Here is an 18,615-nt window from a genome sequence, read left to right as displayed (position 1 = left end):
TGGGGATGAAAACCAGTAATTTAGGGAGAAATTGCTATTTGTAGGGATGAAAAACATTAGTTTGGGAAGAAAACCATAGTTTTGCAAGGATGAAGAGTGATACCTAAGAGCGTACTTTTCATTTCTGGGATAAGTATCGATATTCATGTGACCTACTTCTAAAATTTGTCAGAAATCGATATTTCTGTTGGAAATGTCATTCTTTTTTAGATGAAAAGAGTTATTCTGGAAACAGTGTGTCGTATTTGGATACAAACGATAATTTTGTAGAGAAATCGATTTCTTTTGGTGATGAAAACCACCTTCATGTTTAGAAAATGCTGTTTGTAGAGATGAAAAACATTATTTTGGTAAGAAAACCATATATTTGCCAGGGTAAAGAGTGATACCTAAGAGAGACCTTTTTATTTCTGGTATAAGTATTGATATTCCTGTTAAATTTTTCTAAAATCTGTCAGAAGAGGATATATCTGTTGGAAATGTCCTTATTTTGTAGAGGAGAAAAGGTATTTCTGTTAGTAATGTCCTCAGTTTGTAGAAGAGAAAAGGTATTCTGGAAACAATGTGTCATATTTCGCTACAAAGCTTCGTTTTGTAGAGAAAATGTCTTCTTTTGGGGATGAAAACCAGTATTTCTGGGAAACAACGCTTTTTTAAAGGGATAAAAAGCATTATTTTGGTGCGAAAACCATGTTTTTGCAAGGATGAAGAATGATTCTTAGGAAAGAACTTTTTATTTCTGGGATAGGTACTGATATTTGTGTGACATTCTTGTAAAATTGGTCAGAAATCGATATTTCTGTTGGAAATGTCCTTATTTTGAAGAGGGAAAGAGGTATTCCAATAACAGTGTTTCATATGTTGCTGCAAGGGACCATTTGTAGAGAAAACGATTTCTATTGGGGATGAAAACCACTTTTTTGGGTAGAATATGCTACTTGTAATGATGAAAAGCTTTGTATTGGTAAGAAAATGAATTTTTGGCAAGATTCAAGAGTGATACCTAAGAGAGAACACATTTTTTTCTGGTGTAAGTATTGATATTAGTGTGAAATACATCGGAAATTTTTCTGAAATGGATAATTCTTATTTTAATGTCATTATTTTGTAGGGGAAAACAGATATTCTGGAATCAATGAGTCATAATTTGTTACAAAGCATCATTTTAAAGAGAATGTGTCTTCTTTTGGGGATGAAAACCAGTAATTTAGGGAGAAATTGCTATTTGTAGGGATGAAAAGCATTAGTTTGGGAAGAAAACCATAGTTTTGCAATGATGAAGAGTGATACCTAAGAGCGTACTTTTCGTTTCTGGGATAAGTATCGATATACATGTGACCTACTTCTAAAATTTGTCAGAAATCGATATTTCTGTTGGAAATGTCATTCTTTTCTAGATGAAAAGAGTTATTCTCGAAACAGTGTGTCGTATTTGGCTACAAACGGTAATTTTGTAGAGAAATCGATTTCTTTTCGTGATGAAAACCACCTTTATGTTTAGAAAATGCTGTTTGTAGAGATGAAAAACATTATTTTGGTAAGAAAACTATATTTTTGCAAGGGTAAATAGTGATACCTAAGAGAGACCTTTTTATTTCTGGTATAAGTATTGATATTCCTGTGAAATTTTTCTAAACTCTGTCAGAAAAGGATATATCTGTTGGAAATGTCCTTATTTTGTAGAGGAGAAAAGTTATTTCTGCTAGTAACGTCCTCAATTTGTAAAAGAGAAAAGGTATTCTGGAAACGGTGTGTCATATTTTGCTACAAAGCTTCATTTTGTAGAGAAAATGTCTTCTTTTGGGGATGAAAACCAGTATTTCTGGGAAAGAACGCTATTTTAAAGGGATAAAAAGCATTATTTTGGTGAGAAAACCATGTTTTTGCAAGGATGAAGAATGATTCTTAGGAGAGAACTTTTTATTTCTGGGATAGGAACTGATATTTGTGTGACGTTCTTCTAATATTTGTCAGAAATCGATATTTCTGTTGGAAATGTCCTTATTTTTAAGAGGGAAAGAGGTATTCCAATAACAGTGTTTCATATGTTGCTGCAAGGGACCATTTGTAGAGAAAACGATTTCTATTGGGGATGAAAACCACTTTTTTGGGTAGAAAATGCTACTTGTAATGATGCAAAGCTTTGTATTGGTAAGAAAAAGAATTTTTGGCAAGATTCAAGAGAGATACCTAAGAGAGAACACATTTTTTTCTGGTGTAAGTATTGATATTAGTGTCAAATACATCAGAAATTTGTCTGAAATGGATAATTCTTATGTTAATGTCATTATTTTGTAGGGGAAGACAGATATTCTGGAATCAATGAGTCATAATTTGTTACAAAGCATCATTTTAAAGAGAATGTGTCTTCTTTGGGGGATGAAAACCAGTAATTTAGGGTGAAATTGCTATTTGTAGGGATGAAAAGCATTAGATTGGGAAGAAAACAATAGTTTTGCAAGGATGAAGAGTGATACCTAAGAGTGTACTTTTCATTTCTGGGATAAGTGTTGATATTCATGTGACCTACTTCTAAAATTTGTCAGAAATCGATATTTCTGTTGGAAATGTCATTCTTTTTTAGATGAAAAGAGTTATTCTGGAAACAGTGTGTCGTATTTGGCTACAAACGATAATTTTGTAGAGAAATAGATTTCTTTTGGTGATGAAAACCACCTTTATGTTTAGAAAATGCTGTTTGTAGAGATGAAAAACATTATTTTGGTAAGAAAACCATATTTTTGCATGGGTAAAGAGTGATACCTAAGAGAGACCTTTTTATTTCTGGTATAAGTATTGATATTCCTGTGAAATTTTTCTAAAATCTGTCAGAAAAGGATATATCTGTTGGAAATGTCCTTATTTTGTCGAGGAGAAAAGGTATTTCTGTTAGTAATGTCCTCAATTTGTAGAAGAGAAAAGGTATTCTGGAAACAATGTGTCATATTTTGCTACAAAGCTTCATTTTGTAGAGAAAACGTCTCCTTTTGGGGATGAAAACCAGTATTTCTGGGAAAGAACGCTATTTTAAAGGGATAAAAAGCATTATTTTGGTGAGAAAACCATGTTTTTGCAAGGATGAAGAATGATTCTTAGGAGAGAACTTTTTATTTCTGGGATAGGTACTGATATTTGTGTGACATTCTTCTAAAATTTGTCAGAAATCGATATTTCTGTTGGAAATGTCCTTATTTTGAAGAGGGAAAGAGGTATTCCAATAACAGTGTTTCATATGTTGCTGCAAGGGACCATTTGTAGAGAAAACGATTTCTATTGGGGATGAAAACCACTTTTTTGGGTAGAAAATGCTACTTGTAATGACGAAAAGCTTTGTATTGGTAAGAAAATGAATTTTTGGCAAGATTCAAGAGTGATACCTAAGAGAGAACACATTTTTTTCTGGTGTATGTATTGATATTAGTGTGAAATACATCGGAAATTTGTCTGAAATGGATAATTCTTATGTTAATGTCATTATTTTGTAGGGGAAGACAGATATTCTGGAATCAATGAGTCATAATTTGTTACAAAGCATTGTTTTAAAGAGAATGTGTCTTCTTTTGGGGATGAAAACCAGTAATTTAGGGAGAAATTGCTATTTGTAGGGATGAAAAGCATTAGTTTGGGAAGAAAACCATAGTTTTGCAAGGATGAAGAGTGATACCTAAGAGTGTACTTTTCGTTTCTGGGATAAGTAATGATATTCATGTGACCTACTTCTAAAATTTGTCAGAAATCGATATTTCTGTTGGAAATGTCCTTCTTTTTTAGATGAAAAGAGCTATTCTGGAAACAGTGTGTCGTATTTGGCTAGAAACGATAATTTTGTAGAGAAATCGATTTCTTTTGGTGATGAAAACCACTTTTATGTTTAGAAAATGCTGTTTGTAGAGATGAAAAACCTTATTTTGGTAAGAAAACCATATTTTTGCAAGGGTAAAGAGTGATACCTAAGAGAGACCTTTTTATTTCTAATATAAGTATTGATATTCCTGTGAAATTTTTCTAAAATCTGTCAGAAAAGGATATATCTGTTGGAAATGTCCTTATTTTGTAGAGGAGAAAAGGTATTTCCGTTAGTAATGTCCTCAATTTTTAGAAGAGAAAAGGTATTCTGGAAACAATGTGTCATATTTTTCTACAAAGCTTCATTTTGTAGAGAAAACGTCTTCTTTTGGGGATGAAAACCAATATTTCTGGGAAACAACGCTATTTTAAAGGGATAAAAAGCATTATTTTGGTGAGAAAACCATGTCCTTGCAAGGATAAAGAATGATTCTTAGGAGAGAACTTTTATTTCCGGGATAGGTACTGATATTTGTGTGACATTCTTCTAAAATTTGTCAGAAATCGATATTTCTGTTGGAAATGTCCTTATTTTGAAGAGGGAAAGAGGTATTCCAATAACAGTGTTTCATATGTTGCTACAAGGGACCATTTGTAGAGAAAACGATTTCTATTGGGGATGAAAACCACTTTTTTGGGTAGAAAACGCTACTTGTAATGATGAAAAGCTTTGTATTGGTAAGAAAATGAATTTTTGGCAAGATTCAAGAGTGATACCTAAGAGAGAACACATTTTTTTTCTGGTGTAAGTATTGATATTAGTGTAAAATACATCGGAAATTTGTCTGAAATGGATAATTCTTATGTTAATGTCATTATTTTGTAGGGGAAGACAGATATTCTGGAATCAATGAGTCATAATTTGTTACAAAGCATCATTTTAAAGACAATGTGTCTTCTTTTGGGGATGAAAACCAGTAATTTAGGGAGAAATTGCTATTTGTAGGGATGAAAAGCATTAGTTTGGGAAGAAAACCATAGTTTTGCAAGGATGAAGAGTGATACCTAAGAGCGTACTTTTCATTTCTGGGATAAGTATCGATATTCATGTGACCTACTTCTAAAATTTGTCAGAAATCGATATTTCTGTTGGAAATGTCATTCTTTTTTAGATGAAAAGAGGTATTCTGGAAACAGTGTGTTCTATTTGGCTACAAACGATAATTTTGTAGAGAAATAGATTTCTTTTGGTGATGAAAACCACTTTTATGTTTAAAAAATGCTGTTTGTAGAGATGAAAACATTATTTTGGTAAGAAAACCATATTTTTGCAAGGGTAAAGAGTGATACCTAAGAGAGACCTTCTTATTTCTGGTATAAGTATTGATATTCCTGTGAAATTTTTCTAAAATCTGTCAGAAAAGGATATATCTGTTGGAAATGTCCTTATTTTGTAGAGGAGAAAAGGTATTTCCGTTAGTAATGTCCTCAATTTTTAGAAGAGAAAAGGTATTCTGGAAACAATGTGTCATATTTTGCTACAAAGCTTCATTTTGTAGAGTGTCACGGTTTGAACTAAAAATCCACCTGCGTCCGTGACAGGGGGCCGTGGGCCCTGGAGGGGCCCTGGGCCGAAAGGAAAAAGTTAATTAGGAAAAGAAAACAGCGGCAACGATCTAAGGAGGCACACTTATTTACTAAATACTATATCGAAATACCGGATAACACAATATAATACAATATAATTGAAAATTGAAAATTGGGCTAAAGAATCAAGCAAAATAGGAGAGAGAATGAGTCCCGTAACCGAGAGGCCTACTGTGAATCTAGGCGAACGGCTGAAGGCTCCCACATACTCCCCTGAACGCCAGAACTCGAAAGACGTTAGTCTGTTCTGCGACAGAGATAATATAGAGTCCAGGTCCCGTGACCTATAGTGTTGTACTCTGGGAGATGTAGTCTTCTTCTGTAAGTAGCAGATTCAGTAAAATTATTCATGCTTTATATGATGTTATGATGTGGAATACTGATAGCAAAAATTACAAAATTATTAAACCATGACATAGAGAAAACGTCTTCTTTTGGGGATGAAAACCAGTATTTCTGGGAAACAACGCTATTTTAAAGGGATAAAAAGCATTATTTTGGTGAGAAAACCATGTTTTTGCAAGGATGAAGAATGATTCTTAGGAGAGAACTTTTTATTTCTGGGATAGGTACTGATATTTGTGTGACATTCTTCTATAATTTGTCAGAAATCGATATTTCTGTTGGAAATGTCCTTATTTTGAAGAGGGAAAGAGGTATTCCAATAACAGTGTTTCATATGTTGCTACAAGGGACCATTTGTACAGAAAACGATTTCTATTGGGGATGAAAACCATTTTTTTTGGGTAGAAAATGCTACTTGTAATGATGAAAAGCTTTGTATTGGTAAGAAAATGAATTTTTGGCAAGATTCAAGAGTGATACCTAAGAGAGAACACATTTTTTTCTGGTGTAAGTATTGATATTAGTGTGAAACACATCGGAAATTTGTCTGAAATGGATAATTCTTATGTTAATGTCATTATTTTGTAGGGGAAGACAGATATTCAGGAATCAATGAGTCATAATTTGTTACAAAGCATCATTTTAAAGAGAATGTGTCTTCTTTTGGGGATGAAAACCAGTAATTTAGGGAGAAATTGCTATCTGTAGGGATGAAAAGCATTAGTTTGGGAAGAAAACCATAGTTTTGCAAGGATGAAGAGTGATACCTAAGAGTGTACTTTTCATTTCTGGGATAAGTGTTGATATTCATGTGACCTACTTCTAAAATTTGTCAGAAATCGATATTTCTGTTGGAAATGTCATTCTTTTTTAGATGAAAAGAGTTATTCTGGAAACAATGGGTCCCCTACCCATTTATATGGATCCCCCCCAAATTTAATGACTCCTTTTATTTTAAAGACTCCCCTCCATTTCAATGTCCCCCTCCATTTAAGAAACCTCCCATTTAAATGCCCCCCACCCGTTTTAATGAACCCCCATATTTTAACCCCCCTCACCCATTATGGGCTCCCCCTCAATTTAAGAACTACCACCCATTTTATGGACCACCCCCCATTTAAGGACCTCCTCTTATTTAAGGTCCTCCCTTCCCAACCTGCGTCCTCCAGGTCCTTTATGGCATTGACTTCCCATTTACAGGCCCCCCCTCCAATTTATGGACCCCCCACATTTTACCCCTCCTTATTTAAAAACCCTCACTCCCATTTAAGACCCCTCCCTATTTTAAGACCCTCACCCCTATTTTAGGAACCCCTCCCCATTTTAGGCAACACCCCCATTTTATGAACACCCCCCCCCCCCCCCATTATGTCCCTCTACAAGTACTTTATGGCCATGGAACACTGATTTAAATGATCTCTCCCCCCATTTAAGGACCCACCCCATTTAAGGACCCCCCCTCTTTTTAGGACCTGCCTCCTGCAGCTCCTGACGCTGATGCACCTCCAGGTCATTTATGACCAATGAACCCCATTTATGTCCCCCATTTTAAGGACACCCCCCCCCCCCCCCCTTTTAAAGACCCCTCCTACCCTTTTTAAAGATAAAACATTTCATCCTTACAAATAGCATTTTCTACACAGAAATTAATTTATAGCATTTTGCCAGTCTGATGCTTATCCTGTGTATGGGAGATTGGTAATCACAGCGGGAACCACTGATTAATCAGCTGAGGCAAGTATGGGGTCAGCTACGGGAGCACAGGTGAAAGTTATGTTGCTGTGCTCCCGGGAGGGGTGGAGCTCGACTCCACCTCCTCTGAGACCTCATTTAAGGGCTGACCCTCACTGTGGCGGCATCTCTTGGCAGTTGCTTACTAGTGAAGATTGCCTCAGCTCCTAGTGTCATCACTGGTGAGTTTCCCTTTTTTCCTTATACCTTCTGTACTTCTACTATCATCCTTGTGGTTGCCATTCTTGTTAACACCTGTATAGTTACCACCAATACATCCTGCAATGACAGCTAATCACATTCTTTCTCTTTCCCCTAGCAATTCTTCCATAACGGCTCCCTTTCAGCTGTGGGATTGTTCTCGATCATGTTAGATGAGCAACCAGACACCTTAACTGTTGTCCCCTTCTCAGTCCCTGCACTCTCCCAGACACACAGCTTCAGCTCAGAGTTGGCAAGGCAGAAACTCCTAAGTGCCTCAAACCTCTCAAAGACCTTAAAAACTGCTTTTATGCATAAATCCATGTTGGAAACTTTTTAGTTAGTTCTAATATGGATCAGTTTTACATTACTGTATTTCCTTCATAACATTTACTTCTGGGGCAACAATGCTCACAGTTGTATTTGCTTTCAGTCTGTACATTTGATAAGAAATGGCATAAAGCAGCAGGCTTCCCATATGATAATACACAGTGAACCACATTTTCACCCTTCCTCAGGGCAGCTGAGTTCATTCTGAGGCATAATGCTCATCCCCTAAGTATATCAACATGTTGCAACGAGGAAGAAAATATAAACTTAGCTTTCTCATTTCACAAACATAGAAGTACTTGTTTCTACATACTAAAGGCAGGCACAAATAATTTTCTTGCAGCCTTCAGAGCAGAGAATCTATTATCTCCTGATGAATATTGGACCTACACAATCCAGCCACAGCTAATTTCCAGAGCTGCTGGTGCAGCACTAGCCAATCAGTACAATGCAAGGCAGAGTAAAATACTCTACTGAACTAAAACAAGGCAGGAAGGCTGTAAGAGATACAGACTTATTGTAGCTAAGCTCTTCCAAATGACAACATGTTAAATAACTTCAATTTAAGCCCTTAGCTTATACCTCCCATGAAATATTAAACATCCCCTTTACTGAACAATAAGAAAATCTCTGTCTAAATCATATTATTTTTTTTTTGTCAAGATGCTTCAGTTCTTTGTGTTTGACGTTCTGTAGCTACTCAACAAATCCTTGCATTCTAACATTCATAGTCTGACCTTTCTTACTATCATTCGCTTGCTTGTTAACAATGACAGCACCACCCAAAGGCCTCTCAGGAAATCAAAATATTAAATTAAACTCTGAAGGACTTACAGAGAAAAAACACTCTGGCTTACATTGTAAGAAACTCTGTGGTACCATCAAAGTATGTATCATATCAGTTTCCTCACCTCTTCTCAAATTTCCTCACCTAAATTCTTAGGTGCATACATCTGTCATGTTGCTTCTTCAAGTCAAATCAATCTTGTATGAAATAAATTTGATGTGTCCTGTCATGTAATAACTTGATATTTATCCTGTGCAGGAGGGAAGACAGGAAAGGATGTTATTGACTGCTGGGCTTTATTGAGAGAGCCTAATCATCTTCTCAGAACACTTTTTGTTTGGTTTTGTTTGTTACATAGGATGGCAATTCCTGTATTTCTTTTACACTATCTAGCCTATGGCTATACAGAAGAACTCTTGCACTCACAACACAAAATGAATTAATTATCTGAAGAGTAAAAATGAGATTGAACATGAATGGATGTAAGAAGACACATATTAAGAGTTATCTCTTAAATCCCTCCTAATAGCTATGAACAAAATTATTTTCACCCTTACAGATTTTAAGACTATATATACCGTGCAACTCTGTGGCATGGAGGGTAGTTTAGATTTATGAAGTCTACTAAAATCTTGCAGTGGTGTCTCTACATTCAGACTACATAACATTCGAATGTTCTTTCCTATTAAGTAGGAAATGCTGCTGCTGTGCTGTACACCTAAGGCTGCCCCCTGTTTGCAGTAAGCAACAATGACGGTTAGGTTATAGTGCAAATGCATACTGAAGCTGCATTTTGCTTTTTGAGAAAAACAGCTGGGGGAGTACAGTATACATTATCCAAGCAGATAATTAAAATTTGAGAAAACACAACATTGAAAGAGGAATGAAGGTGCTTGGCAGCTAGCAGCTGTACAACGACTGTTAGTAAGCTGTACAGACTGTACAAGCTTGTACAGTCTAATTTTCACACACACTTATAGCTACAAATGAAATTTTTAGTATTACTACATGCAAGACCAGAAAAGTTAATCCTGGTAGAATTTCTTCCTGAAACTGAAAATAAAATGAGAGTGAAGAGTCAGGAAGGAAATAATTTTCCAGTGAATTATAATGTAAGTAATATTAAATATTGTTCTGAAACTTTAAGCCCCTAATAATCATATTTTAAAGAGCTTCCCAAACTGGTCAGCACATGCTTTCACGTAAAGCAGGAGATTTCCTATATGATACTTAGTCTCATCAGCTCCAGTCTGGTTTATTATTGCTTGCTTCTTAGGATGCATCAGTAGATGGGAAAGCTAAATAGAGTGATATATCTGGTGGAATTTTCCTTCACATTAATCCTTTTCAAGTCTGAATTAAAGCCAGAGGCTATGGAAGTTAATTCTATGGTGGCCATGCAAGAATTATAATAACCTGTAAAAACTGCAACTTTGACATAAAGAATTAATAATTACTAGCATGTATGGGCTTGTGAAATCAAGCAATGGTTTTCATCAGTAGCAAATATATTTTATATTTTTCAACTAGGAACAGAAAATTATGAAAATATTAGTGGTGCTCTAGCACCCAACAGCTCTGGAAGGGATCTCAGTGAATGAGTGTGCAGAAGGAAGAACAAAGTCTGGTAAGGTCACGATTGGCAGCCTTACATCAGACAATAGGAAAAATGCATGAGTTCTGGGATAACATATTCCTTATTGCTTAAAGTAGTATTTTGTTCTTTGTTTTACCTAGATACTGCTTCCAGAATACCTTTTCTCTTCTACAAATTGAGGACATTACTAACAGAAATACCTTTTCTCCTCTACAAAATAAGGACATTTCAAACAGATATATCCTTTTCTGACAGATTTTAGAAAAATTTCACAGGAATATCAATACTTATACCAGAAATAAAAAGGTCTCTCTTAGGTATCACTCTTTACCCTGGCAAATATATGGTTTTCTTACCAAAATAATGTTTTTCATATCTACAAACAGCATTTTCTAAACGTAAAGGTGGTTTTCATCACCAAAAGAAATAGATTTCTCTACAAAATTATCGTTTGTAGCCAAATATGACACATTCTTTCCAGAATAACTCTTTTCATCTAAAAAAGAATGACATTTCCAACAGAAATACCGATTTCTGAAAAATTTTAGAAGTAGGTCACGTGAATATCGATACTTATCCCAGAAACGAAAAGTACACTCTTAGGTATCACTCTTCATCCTTGCAAAACTATGGTTTTCTTCCCAAACTAATGCTTTTCATCCCTACAAATAGCAATTTCTCCCTAAATTACTGGTTTTCATCCCCAAAAGAAGACACATTGTCTTTAAAATGATGCTTTGTAACAAATTATGACTCATTGATTCCTGAATATCTGTCTACCTCTACAAAATAATGACATTAACATAAGAATTATCCATTTCAGACAAATTTCCGATGTATTTCACACTAATATCAATACTTACACCAGAAAAAAATGTGTTCTCTCTTAGGTATCACTCTTGAATCTTGCCAAAAATTCATTTTCTTACCAATACAAAGCTTTTTGTCATTACAAGTAGCATTTTCTACCCAAAAAAGTGGTTTTCATCCCCAATAGAAATCGTTTTCTGTACAAATGGTCCCTTGTAGCAACATATGAAACACTGTTATTGGAATACCTCTTTCCCTCTTCAAAATAAGGACATTTCCAACAGAAATATCGATTTCTGACACATTTTAGAAGAATGTCACACAAATATCAGTACCTATCCCAGAAATAAAAAGTTCTCTCCTAAGAATCATTCTTTATCCTTGCAAAAACATGGTTTTCTCACCAAAATAATGCTTTTTATCCCTTTAAAATAGCGTTCTTTTACAGAAATACTGGTTTTCATCCCCAAAAGAAGACATTTTCTCTACGAAATGAAGCTTTGTAGCAAAATATGACACATTGTTTCTTGAATACCTTTTCTCTTCTACAAATTGGGGACATTGCTAACGGAAATACCTTTTCTCCTCTACAAAATAAGGACATTTCCAACAGATATATCCTTTTCTTACAGATTTTAGAAAAATTTCACGGGAATATCAATACTTATACCAGAAATAAAAAGGTATCTCTTAGGAATCACTTTTTACCCTTGCAAAAATATGGTTTTCTTACCAAAATAATGTTTTTCATCTCTACAAACAGCATTTTCTAAACGTAAAGGTGGTTTTCATCACCAAAAGAAATCGATTTCTCTACAAAATTATCGTTTGTAGCCAAATACGACACACTGTTTCCAGAATAACTCTTTTCTTCTAAAAAAGTATGACATTTCCAACAGAAATATCGATTTCTGACAAATTTTAGAAGTAGGTCACGTGAATATCGATACTTGTCCCAGAAATGAAAAGTACACTCTTAGGTATCACTCTTCATCCTTGCAAAACTATGGTTTTCTTCCCAAACTAATGCTTTTCATCCCGACAAATAGCAATTTCTCCCTAAATTACTGGTTTTCATCCCCAAAAGAAGACACATTCTCTTTAAAATGATGGTTTGTAACAAATTATGACTCACTGATTCCAGAATATCTGTCTTCCCCTTCAAAATAATGACATTAACATAAGAATTGCAGCGACTCGGCACGGACTCAGATGTGAACGATCCAAATCATTTATTACAAGTTCTCACATCCCTTATATACCTTCACAAGTTGTTATTTTCTAACTTTCCCATCTGCCCTTACAACTTTTCCAAACACCTTACATGTCAACAAAGCATTCTACAAAACACTTTTCCACTGTCCATGCAGGCACACATCCAATCAGAGCTGTGAGACTCTTCTTCTCCTTGCAGAGGTGTCCTTGGTTCCCATGCTCTTTATCTTGCTCCACAGCTGCTGCTATGAACAGCTTTTCTTGTATTCCCACAATTCCCTTTTTTTGTTTATGGACAAGCTAAATCCATTCTATAAAATAATAACAATAATTATATTAATAACATAATCATTATAACTCAGTCAAGGCCTCGATTGACAATACTCTAAAAGTGAAAAAAGAGAGAAGTCAAATACAACATAACAACATTACTGTTAAACCAACTAAAAAGAACAAACATGTTTGTACTGCAACCTAAGTTTCTGCAACCTGAAAATAAATCCATGAGGGTCCCATTTTGTTAATCTGTAACTGATCAGGAAAAGTCTTCAATTTATATATACTCTGATATATTCATTTTTAATGACCACTAAAATTTGTGCAGTAAATGCTTTTTAGATGTTCATAAGCATGCTCTACCAACTGTGTTATCCGGGCTAATAATTGATTAATGATCGCACAATTTAATGGAATAGCATGTCAAATAGAACCAATTTTAGAGGACAAATGTACTAGAGTATCACTAGGGGCATTAATACTTATTGACCCTTGAGAAACAGCACGCCATGTTGGTGGTGGATGTGACAGGTAGTGCCAGCAGGGCGTCCCCTGCTTCAAGGTGCACATTTCCTCTCTCACCCATCACAGATTCTCTCCTGCATTCAGGGTCTGAAGGATTTCTTCCAGTTTTACACCATATCCGCATGGACAGTGCGTGATATAGAGCCCAAGTGGAACACCTGCTTGGAAAACAGAATAAACTAGCAAATTTAGTTCTATTAGCGTGCACTTTTGTCTAAAATGATGCATGGTTATATTTTCAGATCCCAATTAATTGGATGTAAAAGAGGTATCCGTTCTATGATACAGGGTCAAGAGCTTGTAGAATTTGTAGACGATGTCGATCTCGCTGTATTAGCATAGCAAACATTTCCACTCATGATGTAATAGTTTTTGAAAATCACAGAATCACAGAATTACCTGGGTTGGGAGGGACCTCAAGGATCATGTAGTTCCAACCCCCCTGCCTAGCAGGGCCACCAAACATACGCCTTTACTAGATCAGGTTGCCCAGGGCCCCGTCCAACCTGGTCTTGAACACTTCCAAGGACGGTAAAAATACCCATTCAAGAATAATGAGAGGATCCTTTCTTGAGGTATCCCATTGACATACCAAGCTATATGGCTGATAGAATTTGGATATTATTATGAGATGTACTGGAAGTGATAAACAAACACGATGGCTTTATCGATTTTGCACTGATGTTATTACACAGTCTAAGCATTGTTGTGCTTCTGGTGTTAATTGTCTTTTAGAAGTTAGATCTGGGTCTCCTTTCAGTAGTTTGAATAAAGGATGCAGCTCTTGAGTAGTAATTCCCAAAAGTGGCCGCAACAAATTGATGGTTCCTAATAACTTTTGCAGATTGTTTAATGTCCGTACGTGAGGTACTATTTTGAGGATTTGTGGCTGGATAGTGTGAGATGCAATTTTCCATATTGCCTCTTTTCTGCGAGGGGTGGCGGCCGCGACCCCTCGTCTCCCCGAATCGGGGAGGGGTTGGAGCCGCCAGTGAGATCCGGGCACGGGCCGCTTCCCGCAGCGAGAGGCAGCGGCGGGGTTGGGACGGAGGGCGGCAGGGAATGGTCGGAATAAATTCTTTCCCGCCGTGATTGCTTAATCCCTTCCATTATCCGGCTCCAAAAGGGCAACAGCTTAGCAGCCTTTCTGTTTTTAGTGAGAGAAGCCTCGTAGAGTTTTGAGCCGATTTTGTCCCAAAGTTCTCCATCGAGAGAGAACTCGGTTTTCGGAAATTCAGGGACATTTTTGCTTATCCATTTAAGAAGAGTAGCTAATGCTGAAGTAGACACAGTCTTATCCTGATACGGTAACACTGACCGCAATACTTCGAGATTTACTTTCTGCTCCTTCGTTAGTGAGCTCCCCATAGTTCCCGACTGCTCACCTTCTGTCCTGCAGAACGGTGCGTGTGCGTGCGAAACAGTCTCTCCGAAGTTCAGTCGGGCGACACTGCCGGACCAGGCTCACTCAGCCGCGGGTTGATTTGCTCCACGTTGTGGGCGCCATTTGCAGCGACTCGGCATGGACTCAGATGTGAACGATCCAAATCATTTATTACAAGTTCTCACATCCCTTATATACCTTTTCATCCCTACAAAAAGCATTTTCTCCCTAAATTACTGGTTTTCATCCCCAAAAGAAGACACATTGTCTTTAAAATGATGCTTTGTAACAAATTATGACTCATTGATTCCAGAATATCTGTCTTCCCCTACAAAATAATGACATTAACATAAGAATTATCCATTTCAGACAAATTTCCGATGTATTTCACACTAATATCAATACTTACACCAGAAAAAAATGTGTTCTCTCTTAGGTATCACTCTTGAATCTTGCCAAAAATTCATTTTCTTACCAATACAAAGCTTTTCATCATTACAAGTAGCATTTTCTACCCAAAAAAGTGGTTTTCATCCCCAATAGAAATCGTTTTCTCTACAAGTGGTCCCTTGTAGCAACATATGAAACACTATTATTGGAATACCTCTTTCCCTCTTCAAAATAAGGACATTTCCATCAGAAATATCGATTTCTGACCAATTTTAGAAGAATGTCACACAAATATCAGTACCTATCCCAGAAATATAAAGTTCTCTCCTAAGATTCACTCTTTATCCTTGCAAAACCATGGTTTTCTCTACAAAGTAATGCTTTTAATCCCTTTAAAATACCGTTGTTTCCCAGAAATACTGGTTTTCATCCCCAAAAGAAGACATTTTCGCTACAGACTGAAGCTTTGTAGCCAAATATGACACATTGTTTCCAGAATAACTCTTTTCATCTAAAAAGGAATGACATTTCCAACAGAAATATAGATTTCTGACAAATTTTAGAAGAATGTCACACAAATATCGGTACCTATCCCAGAAATAAAAAGTTCTCTCCTAAGAATCATTCGTTATCCTTGCAAAAACATGGCTTCTCAACAAAATAATGCTTTTTATCCCTTTAAAATAGCGTTGTTTCCCTGAAATACTGGTTTTCATCCCCAAAAGAAGACATTTTCTCTACAAAATGAAGCTTTGTAGCAAAATATGACACATTGTTTCCAGAATACCTTTTCTATTCTTCAAATTGAGGACATTACTAACAGAAATACCTTTTCTCCTCTACAAAATAAGGACATTTCCAACAGATATATCCTTTTCTGACAGATTTTAGAAAAATTTCCCAGGAATATCAATACTTATACCAGAAATAAAAAGGTCTCTCTTAGGTATCACTCTTTACCGTTGCAAAAATATGGTTTTCTTACCAAAATAAGGTTTTTCATCTCTACAAAAAGCATTTTCTAAACGTAAAGGTGGTTTTCATCTTAAAAAGAAATCGATTTCTCTACAAAATTATCGTCTGTAGCCAGATAGGAAACATTGTTTCCAGAATAACTCTTTTCATCTAAAAAAGAATGACATTTCCAACAGAAATATCGATTTCTGACAAATTTTAGAAGTAGGTCACATGAATATCATTACTTATCACAGAAATGAAAAGTACACTCTTAGGTATCACTCTTCATCCTTGCAAGACTATGGTTTTCTTCCCAAACTAATGCTTTTCATCCCTACAAATAGCAATTTCTCCCTAAATTACTGGTTTTCATCCCCAAAAGAAGACACATTCTCTTTAAAATGATGCTTTGTAACAAATTATGACTCATTGATTCCAGAATATCTGTCTTCCCCTACAAAATAACGATATTAACGTAAGAATTATCCATTTCAGACAAATTTCCGATGTATTTCACACTAATATCAATACTTACACCAGAAAAAAATGTGTTCTCTCTTAGGTATCTGTCATGGTTTTGTAATTTTGTAATTTTGCTATCAGTATTCCACATCATAACATCATGTCAAGTATGGATACTTCTATTGAATGTGCAGTCCACAGAAGAAGACTACATATCCCAGAGAACAACAGGGTTAATCATAAGTCACGGGACCAGGACGCTGTATAATCTCGTTCCCAGGCTGGAGTGCCCTCCTTCTTCTCTCGAACTTCTCGGAGAGTGGGAAGCGTTCCAGCCGTGTCGCCCGGAGTTCACAGTAGGCCTCTCGGTTTTCGGGGACTCTCTCACTCTCTGTTTCGTTCGATTTGTTAGCCTCAATTATATTATATTGTGTTATCTTGTATTTCGATACCATATTTAGTAAAATAAGTTTTTCCTCCTTAGATTGTCGCTGTTTTATCCCACTCCCTTTTTCCCCTCCTTTCCGGGCCCCGGGGGGAGGGGCCCACGGGGTGGCTTCCCCTGTCACGGGCATAGGTAAATCTAAGTAACCCGTGACAGATTTTTTGGTGGAGAATGCGGGCATAGAGCTTTTTAGCTTTTAGAACGACTCTCTCTTTACTCTTAAAGAGCTTTGTTAGGGGAGTGTTATCTTTTCGTAGCTGCTCACTGAGAACGTGACCTTGAAATACCAGACAAATTGTCAACATTAAGGGCTGCTGTACATTCTCAGCACTGCTATCTAACTTTTGTGTAGAAAACAAAGGGATTTCTTTCTCCCTTAGAGCAAAGCTAGCTAGCTCTGACTTTTACAGAGCCTGCCAGCTATGAATCCACTCTTCATCCCAGTTGCTCTGTTTAAGGGATTGAAAGCAATTATGATCTTCTTAAAGTATTGGTCAACTATTAACACCATAATTTGGTGTTGTGGAATTGTGCAGGTATATAGCCTAATAAGGTGGATACTGATGGAGACACCTGCCTGGTACTTTTATGAGATGTGGTATGGTCAGAATTTTGGCACCTACACCCCAGATGGAATTGTGAATCTTACAAACACTTGCATCCCAGATGGAATTGCGAATCTTACAAGTACTTGCATCCCAGATGGAACAGGCAATTTTACAAACAGCACCATGTTTAATTCATTGTACAGGCTAAAAAAACCCTTTTTATTTAGATTGTACTCTCAGGTTTCCACACGCCTTTCAATAACTGAGATAGGGTTCATACTTGCATCCATGTTATCACTATTAATGAATGCATATATGTTCCTATGCATTCGTTCTATGCGGAAGTCTCCTCCAGAACCAGAGAATGATGACTGGCAGGGAATATGGAAAGGTTTAGGAAAAGTCTTAGAAGCATGGGGACCCGCAGTGTCATGGGATTTCGCTCTTGAACACCTAAGGGACCCTAAGAAATTAAGTGAGTATTTGGGTCAGAGATCTAAGGAGGTAAACCTTATGTGGGGTTTGGCTTATGCATACCGTGCTTTGTATCATACTATTCTGGAGAGAGAGAGTTTCCGATCTGAGATTCAAGCCCAAGTTAATTCTGATCAGTCACAGGAGGCATCAGTAGCAATATCAGTTGCCCCTGTGGAAGGCAAGAAATGGAAACGGGTGTCCATGCGTCTAGAACGAAAAGAAGGAGAAGCACAGGGGGGAGCTGCAGAAGACCCAGGTGCTGGGCATGGAGCAGTACCGAAAAAAGCAAAGGCAAAAACCAAGAGGCATGAAGAAGAGACTGATGATGAGGAGGAAATCACCTATTGTCGACCTCTGAAGCTGACTGAAATCCAAGGATCAAGAAAGGAGTTCACACGGCGTCAAGATGAAGGTATCCTTGCTTGGTTGCTTCGCTGCTGGGAAAACGGGGCCAACAGCTTGTCTCTAGATGGTAATGAAGCTCTCCAACTAGGAAGCATTGCCCAAGATGCAGGTATCGACAGAGGGATTAGCAGATGTTCGGATGGAGCTGCCACTCTCTGGTTGCAGCTGTTAGAAGCCGTGAGAGAAAGGTACCCCTATAAGGATGCTTTGAAGCCTAAATTTGATAGTTGGAATACCGTCCAAAAAGGTATTCAGCGCTTGAGGGAATTGGCCATGGCGAAAATGTTATACAGCTCT

The sequence above is a fragment of the Coturnix japonica genome, chromosome W, assembly GCF_054131305.1.
Source record: "Coturnix japonica strain WE chromosome W, WE-NBRP24, whole genome shotgun sequence".
Lineage (NCBI taxonomy): Eukaryota > Metazoa > Chordata > Aves > Galliformes > Phasianidae > Coturnix > Coturnix japonica.
Note: the sequence above shows the minus strand (reverse complement) of the source record.